Raw genomic sequence first — 12,654 nt, forward strand, 5'->3', positions numbered from 1 at the left:
GTTGTCCATATATACATCCATACTTACATATGTCCCAAAATTGGTTTCCGTTCCCTTACTTTAGTTTGCCTCAAACAAATGTTATGAAACTTATTCACAATGCTTGAAACCACAAAACACAAATCAAGATTGAATTTTGGAGGGGTTATTTTACAGTTCTAGAGTTATGCTCCTTTACAAATAGAACAATTGCTAATTTTTTTCGTTTCCGTTCTCTTACTTTAGTTTGCCTTAACCAAGTGTTATGAAACTAATACATAATGCTCATTACTCCAGATGGAGTTTGAACTTTGGTGGTGCCACAATTATCATTCTAGAGTTATGTCCCTTAACATATAAAAAATTGCCATTATCTTTGTTTCCATTCTCTAACTTAAATTGCCTGAACTTAATGTTATTAAACTTATACATAATGCTTATTACCACAAAACTCAGATTGAGCCCAAATTATTTAAAGGTAGCACCACTTTTAAAGTTTTTGAATTATGTCCCTTTTTAACCTTACATGCAAGTGGGGGAAGGGGGAATCATTTGTGTCCATGTGTCACATTCCCCATTTATTTTTTAAATAATTTATGTTATTATTGGTTTTCACTAAATTGTTTTGCTTTGTATTTAAGTAAAGAGTGGGTCCGGTAAGGACCAATTTTGGTCTCAAATTTCAGGTTCATCTGACAAAAGATTTTGACCACTTTTTAAACACTTTAAAGTGTCTATATGATTTGATTCTATTAGTTTATGTGAAAGATTTTAACTGATTTTGTCATTAAAAACGATCCAATTCAAGTTCAAATTACGAAAAATTTAGTCCAAATATGACGAAAATGTCACTTTTCAGACGTTTTTTCAAAAATGAAAGTGACCACATCTGTGTTCATCTTCAACCTTTATATAATTTATTTTTTATCATCAAATACAACTTACATTTTAATATTAAGGATGAAAACGAACTTTCGTTTTACACGAAAACCGTCTAAAATGCTAGAATTGTGAAGATTTCAGTGATTTAGCATGACTTAATGGTGCTAGTACCCGATATATGTGCATTGTATTGTCAAAAACAGCCCATATGTATGTAGCCTAAGCATTCTACTGTCCAATGAATAACTAAAAATTTAAATTATAACAATTTTGTAATACAAAACTGCTATATTTTGGGGCCAAAAAGGGGTCTTACCGGACCTACTCCTTTTCTCAAGTATTTCTCCAGTCTCAGTCATCTCTCATTATTTGTTATAATGTTTCTGTATTTAGCTATTCTTGGAAGATTAAACAAATCTGACAAATTATGTCCATCAGTAATAATTTATAGAACTTTTACAAATATTCTTGAAACACATTAAGTTATTCACATTATTTATGAAATTAATTTTGCAGAATCTGACCCTCTAAATAGAGAAGTATTGAAGATGTTTACAAGCTCTCGAACAGGGAAGTTAGTAGCACCAAAAGCAGGTAGTGATTCCTATAAACACGCCCCTGGAGAATGTGCTAGAGCATGTGCTGATTTGCCTCCCTCAAAATGTATGAGCTTTAATTATGATTATGTTGATGGAAAGTGTGAACTTGTTGAAGCCATTGAAGGTCATCATTTCAAACGATCTAAGTCAGGATTATTTTACCACTATGAAAGACTTGGAGTGGCTAAGACCAAGCAGTTCAACTTTAACCAGTTAGAATTAAAACACAACAGAATTTATTTTGTTAATTTCCGAATTGTAAATAACCTTGGATATCTTTCCATTATAAACACACAGGGTGTACTTGTTGACTTAACTACACCAACTACAGGTAATTCATATTAAAAGATGTGTATTTGTAAATGCCATTTATTCTTTAGTTCAAAAGTTCAATCTATTAGAGAGTACTATAAAAAGAAAAAAAAGATGTGGCATGAATGCTAGTGTGACAACTCTCCACAAGAGACCAAAATGACACAAAAATTAACAAATATAGGTGTCCGTACTCTGTACTATTGCATTGTTATGAAAACTTAGTTAGATCAAATCTACTTCAGATTCAATTTGTTGTGCATTAAAATCAAAAATTGCTGAACCTTCTAAAATAGCTTTTATGTGTAAAATATGTTTATACACTTTTTGATCACATGACCAAAAAGTAATTTGTAATATATGTCATTTAGATGGCAACCCAACAACACAATGAAATAAGAAAAACAAAAAACATCTAGAAGTCGATAGACATTGTTTCTTATCGAAATATTAACTTTCTCATTTTTCTATTCAATAATTAACAATTCCATTATTATACCCCTGCTTTAAAAAAAGGGTGGGTACACTGTTTTACCTCTGCCTGTCCTTCCGTCAGTCGGTCAGTCAGTCCGTCCGTCCCATGAATATTTTTCGTTGCATTTTTCTCAGGAACTACAATACAAGGATTTCTGAAATTTGGTTTCAGGATTTATATAAGTCAGCTATACTGTGTGATGCGTTTTCAGATTCATCACTCGACAACTTCCTGTTTACAGAACACTTGCATATTTTTACACTATTAATATTATCCACTTGCGGCGGGGGTATCATCAGTGAGCAGTAGCTCGCAGTTTCACTTGTTTTATTTTTTTATGACCTTTTTCCACCTGGTTTTTTTTTGTAGTGTTATACACTATATATACATGCTATAGGTAATTTTGTTACTAGTTGATCTAAATAAAAATAATGAACATCACTTATATATTAGTTTTTTTTTTACCTAATTTCCAAGTCATTTGTTTGGAATTAATAATGCAAATTTGAATTTTCAGGATCACAGAACTGAATTATAAAAATAAAGATACATATAATATTACTACTTTCGTTGTTATTAAGTTTACAGAAATTCACTTATGATTTTCATTTCCAAGGTGAAATTAAGAACGCCAGTAAGGACTACCTTGAACGTGTAGACTGTATGTCACTCATACCTGAATTACACAGACCAGACTGGAAAATGCAGTGTAAAGGAATTAACCTGAATGTCAAAAATCATAGGTACATTTTTCTTTAATTTTCTTAATTTCCAATAGCTTTGTTACTAATGTTAAAGGTATCAATTTAAACAATGTGTTCTGATTCTAAAATGAAAATATATGGTTCATGTATGATTTCCATTGAGACAACACTCAGTCAAAGACTAAACGACATAGATGTTAAAAACTATAGGTAACAAACCAGAAAAAATCAGTAGAAAAGGACTTCAATTATCAAATAATTACAAAGCAAATAAAACCCGTCATAAAGACACAAAGTTCTGATCTGAGAGCAGTCAGAGTTTATACTGAAACATAGTACAAAACCCAAAACAACTAATGTACATGTACACTTGTATGTATTCATTTTTTAGTATGTTGATCAAGCTGGTAAATTTTGTTTTTTTTAATTTAAAAAAAACAACCTCATCTTTAGTTTAAAATCTTATCATTATGTGAGCAGGAGGAGTCTAAAAGGGCAATAATTTCATTTGATAGAGAATAACAATGACATAATTCAGCATTTGCATAAGATTAATATTATTTTATAGGTTAATTGTTGATGGTAAAGGATCTAAAGCAGTTTTTAATGGTATCGAACCAATGACTGATCTTCTTTATACAAGATTTAACACATATGTAACAGGTAAAAATATAATTTGAACATAACATATATATATTGTATTTGTAATTGTTTGTAACTTTATATTGTCATTTAATGTATATGCACTATGCCCCTTAAGGGTACCTCTTATGGAAATTAAAAGATATTCTATTCTTTTCCATTCCATTCCATTCCATTCTTCTACCAGTCCGTATTTGAATGAGAGACCATCATTTTGAATTCCAATTTTTTATTTATGTCATTTCTCCAGTGATGAGCAAAAACTCACATTTTGTGTTTCAAAATCTTTTTTTAGAGTCCATATTTAAACCATTCAGAAGCGCACAAAAAATAGATACGTATATATATTTAACATCGGGAGTATACATTGTTGCATTGGATGTCACATTGTTTAGAGCCAAAGACGATGTAACAGTTTCATTGAACTTTTCATTTATGGTATTTTAAGCAATAATATTTACTATTAAAACTGGATGTTTTTAATATTAGCATAAAAATGGAAATAACTGTATGTATTTAAGTCTGGCCTTTGTAAAACTTGACAGTTATCTCATAATTTGAGATTTTAACAAAATATTTATAGACATAAGATAACTATAGATTTATATTCAAAATATCTACAATCTTGGGCATTTAAGATGTCAATCTCCCCCTTCTGAAGACAACTTTCCCCTAATTTTAGCCAAAATATTGCATAATATATATATTCCCCGTATTATTAATTGGAAAGTGATTGGAAGGTTCTCTTTTTTGAGAAAATCCTTACAAAATGAAGAAGATTGTCCATTGTTGCATCACTTTTTATGTTTAACTATAGCATATTTAAATCTTATAAAATTCTTATACATATTTAGATACATTGAACTGTCTTTTTTTCTTTCTTTTTTTCAAGCAAACTGGGATGGATTTAATGATAGAGAAAGTGGACTGCTTGGTTATACCATATATGTTGGCAGGGATGTCTGTGAGGACCTAATACATCCACACCATGATCCACAGAGACATTTCTTTGAGAAATCCCAGTGGACTCACACTGCTATGGTTTATCCTATACCTGCTCCATATCAAACACTACCAGGTATAAAATAAACTCGAATACAAATGTATTACAATATCCTTGTTACTAAAGGAAGATTATCTGATTCAAAGCAAGATAATTGTTCGTCTCATTCTGTTGACCATGCAAGTTATCTATATATATGTTGACTTGTGTTCAAATTATATTTCTTACCAATTTTTTGTACAACAATCAGTTTAGTGCAAACATCTTAACTTAAATGGATATAAAAGCAAACTGTATGTGCATTAACTTATCAATATCATAGTTACATGACTCGTTGGAAAACCCAAGTCCAATTTTATTAGAGGGTTTCATTCCATTCCTTCTGAACTATCCTGTCTATGCTTATAACATTTATTTCATCCTTTTCATGGTTGCAACGATGAATGGGTGAAATGATTTGCATCTAAAAGGCTCTAACCATTTTGAGGAGCAGTTTAAAGTGTGATACTTTGTTTATCATGATACTATGTCAGTGCTTAATTTTTAGCTCACCTGGCCAGGTGAGCTTTTCTCATCACTTGGTGATCCATTTCTTCCATTAACTATTACAAAAACTACTGGGCCAATTTTAACCAAACTTGGCAACAATCATTATTGGGGTATAAAACCAAAAATAAGATGTGTCCAAGACCCTGCCTGCTAACCAGTATGGCCGCCATGGCTAAAAATAGAACATAGGGTAAAAATGCAAGTTTTGTCTATTATTTTGAAAACCTTTATAATCAGAGAAAATCTAATGGAGCAAAAATGTTCATTATGTTGAGCTCTACCAATTGTCCATGTATGTAAAAATTGTCAGACAACTTCTTATAGGAGTTATTGCCTTATATGACATTTTTTTTCCATTTTGATGTCCAGTAACAATGTTGTCACTGCCATATAGTTTTACCCTTGTCCATTATTCTGTCATTCCGCTATTCTGTCATCCTCAACAAACCTTTTTACAGAGTTTTTTTCTAATCACCTTCAGAAATTGGGCTGATTTTTGGTAAGAATTTTGTTCTTGTCTTCAATGTTGGAGATTGCCTTGTTGAATATGCACATAGACCCAGATGCTCCCATCACTCGTTCTGGATATAAGGTTTTACCCCTGTCTGTCTCCTTCTATCCATCCGCCCCATAAATATTTTTCTTAGGAACTACATTACAAGGAGTTGTGAAAGGAGTAGGGGCATTAAGGTCTAGTTTCTGCCCAAGAAAATAAAATGTTCGATAACCATTTCAAATTGGCACATGATATTTAGAAATGCATATGGTCAAAAAATACAAATGAAAAACATAAAGATTTTTATTTGATCAGACGTCACAATTACATCATAGTATGTACTGTTTTCACAAAAACGATGAAAAATACAGAATTTAGGCAGTTTCCTGTCTTTATTTCCATTGTGGAAACATCCTGCACAGCCGAGAAACAACAAAAATAATTTAATAGAAGCTTTATTATAACTATTGGCATTATCTCACCAAATATAAAGTTGTTTTTTGGGTGCGCACATACTTTTTCAATCTAAAATATACTTAAAATTTGAGGAAAAAACAAGGAAAGTCACGAAATTCAACAACATTAGCAAATTAGGTCATGATTTGTTGCCATAGTAACTTGTTCGATGTTCTATTTGTGTTGTTTTTCTTAGTACCTTATATCTTAGTCAAGTTTTCAGTAATTTAAGAATATGTATGATAACTTTCAAATTTGCAGTGAATTTTGGGCCACCATAAGTGCCTTACTCCTTTGTTTCAGGGTTTATTTAAGTCAGTTCTACCGTGTGATGCGTTTTCAGATTCTTCACCCAACAACTTCCTGTTTACTCTCAAGTATTTGGGTAGGGGTATCATCATTGAGGAGCTCACAGTTTCACTTGTTTTGAAAGTATATTGTTGTAATTTCAATGATATATAAATATCTAAATTTTTAAACATTATAGATGGAGAATATTATATAACAGTGAGAGCACTGAATGAGGTACAATATGGAGGTCCACTGGCTACAACAGTCTGTCATTCAACGCCACTAACAGTAGACAATTCACCTCCATTTGTTTATGAGGTTTACAATATACAGTATAATGAAGACTCCTATAACCTTACTGCAAAACACAATTCCAGGTAAAACTTGTTATTTTTTAATTTGTGCAAGAAACCTTAATTTTCTTGTAACACTACTTTTAGTCCAGATTTGCTAAGATGAATTTTCCATTTAAAACTGGTTATAAAATTATTGAAGTAAATCTTTAACAAATATGAATTTGCTTTTTCAGAGGATTGAGCCTTTATTTATTTAAGAAATAGTGTCAGACAGACAGAGCGAATGTTTGTGTTTTGCGGTCTTGTAATATTAAATAAAAGTGAGTATATCATTTTAAATTTACAGTGATCCTAATTCAGGATTAGACTACAATGATGTATGCTTAGGGAGAACCAGACGGGATTGCTTGGAAATGAGATGGAATAGACTACCTGCTTCACCAAATATCTCACTTGTTAGAATATTGAGTGATGGAGTTCCAGTTTGGGTTAAAGTCAGAGCCGTCAACAGAGGTATAATTCTTTTGTAGTTTAATTTTGTGTTTTTATGTGGTGAAAAAGGACCTTCATCAGAGGCAGAATGGTCGGTTTAATACTTGCACCCTATTTATATAGATATGGTAACCGGCAGTTCAGATTTTACCGCCGGTTACCATATTCTCTATTTGTTTCAACAGCATTTATTTTTTATGATTTAATCAAAATGTAAAATCAAACAATTTAGAAATTTAGCCAACATTATGTAACTGTTCATGATTTTAGTATAGGGAAACATTTTCAACCAGGTTTTGCTAAAATGGACTTAAAAACACAGGTGAATGGATTAATCCTGCATTTTAAAATGAACTCTTATGTCTGCACTAAAATGTCACTTAGCAGTTCAAAATATTTTGCTAAAACACCCTGTGCTCATAGAATCATTGCAAATCATTAGTGGTATTGTATTTTTTTTTAAATGTTGTATGCAGAGAAAAACCTATAATCAAAGTAATCATTAAACTTGTTTCTTATTGTATAGTTGCTAGTTACAAAAGTGGATTCTACTTAAGTAATTCGCAACTTCATTATCTGCATAAATTAAATCTCATTTGATAGCGGTATGAAAATTTACAGATACAAGATCAATGGTTTACAAATTTCATTTTTCAGTTGACTTACGTACTATTGGTGTTGCTGACTCAGCCATTATTGTTGACAAGACTCCACCTAATGCAGGAGTTGTTTTGGATGGTCCTATTTATGGTGAAGATTTAATGTACACGAAGTATCCAGACAAGGTAAATTTAACCGTTTATAAATAATTAAGAATTAATTTCTCTTATTGGAAAAACTGGCATACTTAAAAATTGCCCTTAAATGAATGACAGTGACTTTGATGTAGTTATCACTATGAATGGCATTCAATCTTATAGAAATCATACAATAACTCGAGGTAGCTTTGAACAATTTAAATTTATGAGAATTTTAAAAACATGGTTCCTCAATGAAATAAACATAATAGTTCTTGAAGAACTGGTCGTTATTGTGGTACATGGAGTGCCCATAGGACAATGTTATCTAGATACATGTCTCATTAGATGGCTATGAATAACAGATTGAAGCAAAAGAGTCAATCTTAATGTTTATTTCAATTTAATTGTATTGTCTGTAGCCATCCCAATGTCATTTCCTAATGTTACCTTTTATCATTATAATATACCCATTTACTAAGAGTGTACTGTAGTTACCTTGTCTTTCTGTCAATTTACTTCTATTTTTTGTTATTTAATACTTAAAAACTTTTGTACTTACAAATGATTAAATGTTTGGTCTAGTTTTTTTTAGCTTTCTTAGAGTATACTACTGCTGGAAATCATCAAGGCAATGAATCAACCACTTTTATATTGAGGTTTTGATGATAAAAAAAATGCATGTTCCCATGTTGCTTGTTTCAGATTTGTGCCAACTGGTTGCATTTCTATGACCCTGAGTCTGGCATTGGATTGTACTTAGTCAGTGTTAGTTCTGTTCAACAGATAAATGTAACAGACATTGCTAACTTAACAGAGTACAGCAGGAAAGTGCATGAAGCTTGTGTAGAGTTATCTCTTGAAAATTATCTGGAACATGGACAAACTTATTTCACCACTGTGTGGGCATTTAATGGAGCTGTCAACCAGAAAAATGTGTCTGCCATTTCAAATGGAGGTATTTTGATATAGAAATTATGAATTTAATCAAGGCTGACTATAAGAATAGACATCAAAATTAGATATTAGTTATTAAGTTATTAAGTTATACATAATCAGCAGGAATTGCAATAAGTACATGCATGCATGTTATAGTTAAATACTACTTGATCTATAAAAAAAAAACATTTTTGTCTAGCCTGGGATGTCTGTCACAGAAAGCTGGACATGGGGATAGTAATCTGGCAGCGGCGATGTTAGCTAACTTCTTTAAAAAAAAAAAAAAAAAAAAAAAAAAAATTCTTTTAAAAAGCTTTGTTTTTTAGAAGGTGGAAGACCTAGATGATTAACACTTTTGTATTTTGATGCCCTTTGTAACGAAGTTTCTGTCTGTTATATGTTCACTGTCCTTGACCTCATTTTCATGGTTCAGTGACTTCTTAAATAAATGTTCAGATTTTTTGTAATGTTAATTTCTTTCTTATAATGAGTAATAAGATAAATATATTTAGTATCTGCATGCCTGTTAAACATTTTTCATTTGAACTCAACATCATTTCATGGATAAGCTAACAAGGTTAAGTTTTTGTGGTCAAGTCCATATATATCAGATACTATAAGGCCTTTTTTTTTAATTAGTTGGTTTACGGACAACTAGTGTCAAAGGTTAGGGTCGGAGGAGGTAAAAAAAATAAAAATAAAATAGCAATCTTAGATATTTTTTTTTGTTCACGTATAACTGTTCTGAAAAATTTGAGTCGGAGGTGCTCCTTCATTTACATCAACAAATATAATTTAGCCCCAAAGGACGCAAGCACTTCTACGGGTGTACTGGTAGGGGTGTCTGCCCTAGTTTTGTTTGGTGGCGAAACTGTTTGTACCTTGACAATGGCAACATTTTCATCAGCCATATTGTCGAATATGGCATCGCCGATTGTTTGCTTAGGTTTGCATTTGATAAAAGTGCTCTCAGTACGTTGACCATCAAAGTTAATATTCAACTGAAAGTAGATGAAGCCGTCATCCTCCATGGTCCTCCCTCATTGGGTTTTTGAATTCGTCTGCGTCATTTCGAAGCTTTTCAAAATACGCCGTTCACTACAAACGCTTTATTGACACAGACAAAACGTTTTGGAACGCCTCGGATTTTTTTATTCACAGCACTCGAAAAATCGGATCCGTAAACCAACTAATTAAAAAAAAAAGGCCTAAGCAATAGGTCAATTATATTTAATGCAGATATTGATTGTAAGGTGTACATGTCTGTCTGGCATGCTTCATCTGACCTTGACATCATTTTCATGGTTCATTGGTCAGTGTTTAGTTTTCTTGGTTAAGTCTGTTTCTTAGAAACTATAAGCAACAGGTCAAATATATGTGTTGTACTAAATGATTATAAGGTGTACATGTATTTCTCCTTTGGTTTATCTGACCTTGACCTCATTTTTCTTGGATCATGTTAATTTTATTTGATACTTGTAGTAAAACTCTATATTTAGGACTATCAACATAAAATCAATGGTTAGTAAAGAATGCAAGACATTTCAGCTTGTGCACTCTTTGTTAGTTATTTAAGTGATATGTAGCAAAAGAATGAGATAGGTTTCACCAGTTTTTATTACAAATGTATAATTTTCAGGAATAATTTTAAGTTTCATTTCCATATCTGATTTTAAATTTCTATAATCTATGTTTGTATCACCCTGTAAATGAATCAAACAGTTGTTCTGTACAAAAAATTTGGATTTTCCCAGTAAAATCCTTTAAATTATTTTGTTCAACATGTAGCTTAAAATTAAGCTTGACGCAAAATATTCTTAATTCTAACTTTAAATACAACTCATATAAATGATATTTGTAACATACTTATATAAATAAAAGCTGTACTAGACAAATTCATGGTTGCTCACCTATTTCTTCAAATGATAATAAGTTAAAATTATTTCAAAAATAAACATTAAGAATAAAAGTATATAAAAGCATTTCACACCCCCTTACAGTTACTATTGATCTGACAAAACCTGTTCCTGGAGATGTTGTTGATGGAAAAAAGACAGAGTTTGAAGACATACAGTTCTCTGGTAGTGCAGCTAAGGTAGAAATTCAATGGAGGGATTTTTATGATCCAGAATCAACAATCAGACAATATGATGTCCAAGTTCAGGCGGCAGGGTATGTTTATAGTTATTGAAATGTTTATAGATATTCTGAGAGGTTAAAGTCATTAGGTAAAGGTGGATACAATATTTGCCGATTATAACAGAAACCGATTTGTTTTCATTGATTAAAGAAAAATTGGGGTTTTTTTTCCATCATTCTTATGGAGTGTCAACTGTTTGACTTTACTAAAAAAAAAAAAAATAGTTATCTTATGTTGTGCATATTTAGTCAATTAGTAACCATATTCTACTTTTATTTCAGAAATTTATCAGAAAACTTTCAAGTAGTGAGAGATTTTGTAACATTTTCTAACACAACAGAAAGTGCTAAATGGCTAAATTTTCATTTTGAACATAAGGATAGAGTAAAATTGGTTTTGAGAACAACAAATGGAGCTCTCAACTCAATAGTCAACGAGACAGATGGTTATATAGTAGATCTTACACCTCCAAAGCTGATATATCTGATAGATGGTTCTGCTCACCATGGGGATTTGGAATTTCAGGTTGGTAGATATTAAACTATCAAAGACAATAATAATGTCTATATTTTTATTGTCCCATTAGAGTAATATAGTATAACCCTTATTGGACATTAATTTATCATTCAGTCATTTGGTCATTTTTGTCGAGCCTTCGACTTAGGTTGAAAAAGCGAGACTATGTGATCCTTCATTCCATTGTCGTTGGCTGCGTCCACAAATATTCACTCTGTGGTTAAAGTTTTTGAAATTTTAATAACTTTCTTAAACTATACTGGATTTCTACCAAACTTGGACAGAAGTTTGTTTATGATCATAAGATAGTATCCAGAAGTAAATTTTGTAAAAAATAAAATTATATTTTTTCCGTATTTTACTTATAAATGTACTTAGTTTTTCTGCTAGGAAACATAACATTCAATCTGTGGTTAAAGTTTTTAGAATTTTAGTAACTTTCTTAAACTATCCTGGGATTGTACCAAACTTGGATAGAAGCTTGTTTATGATGATAAGATAGTATCCATCAGTAAATTTTGTAAAAAAAATAATCCATTTTTTCCATTTTTTACTTTTAAATGAACTTAGTTTTTCTGGGAGGAAACATTATATTCACTCTGTGGTTAAAGTTTTTAAAATTTTAATAACTTTCTTAAACTATCCTGGGTTTGTAAAAAACTTGGACATAAGCTTATTTATGATCATAAGATAGTATCCAAGAAGTAAATTTTGTAAAAAGATAGCTCCATTTTTTCTGTATTTTACTTTAAAATGGACTTAGATTTTCTTCCAGTTAAATGTGTTGAGTTTTTACTTTGTAAATGCTTTATGTTCGTTTGAAGTATTGAATAAGAACATAAGTGTAGAAATGTGTAATAGTATATTCTATCATTGCAAATTCTTTTCATAAAATTATTTCATATTTAATATTTTTTGAAACACATTTTAGATATGAAATGATATATTTGTAGTCTGATACCACCAGCCTCTCATCAAATTTCAAGTTTATTGATGAAGAATCTGGATTGGATCATTTCAAAATACAGATTTACCAGAGATACCAGGGCATAAGATCACAAATCGTTCCAGGTCAGTATGCAATTAAAATTCCAGTATACAAATAGATTTGAATTTTTATGCCCCATTTATGGGCATTATGTTTTC

Source organism: Mytilus trossulus, chromosome 2 (genome assembly GCF_036588685.1).
Source record: "Mytilus trossulus isolate FHL-02 chromosome 2, PNRI_Mtr1.1.1.hap1, whole genome shotgun sequence".
Lineage (NCBI taxonomy): Eukaryota > Metazoa > Mollusca > Bivalvia > Mytilida > Mytilidae > Mytilus > Mytilus trossulus.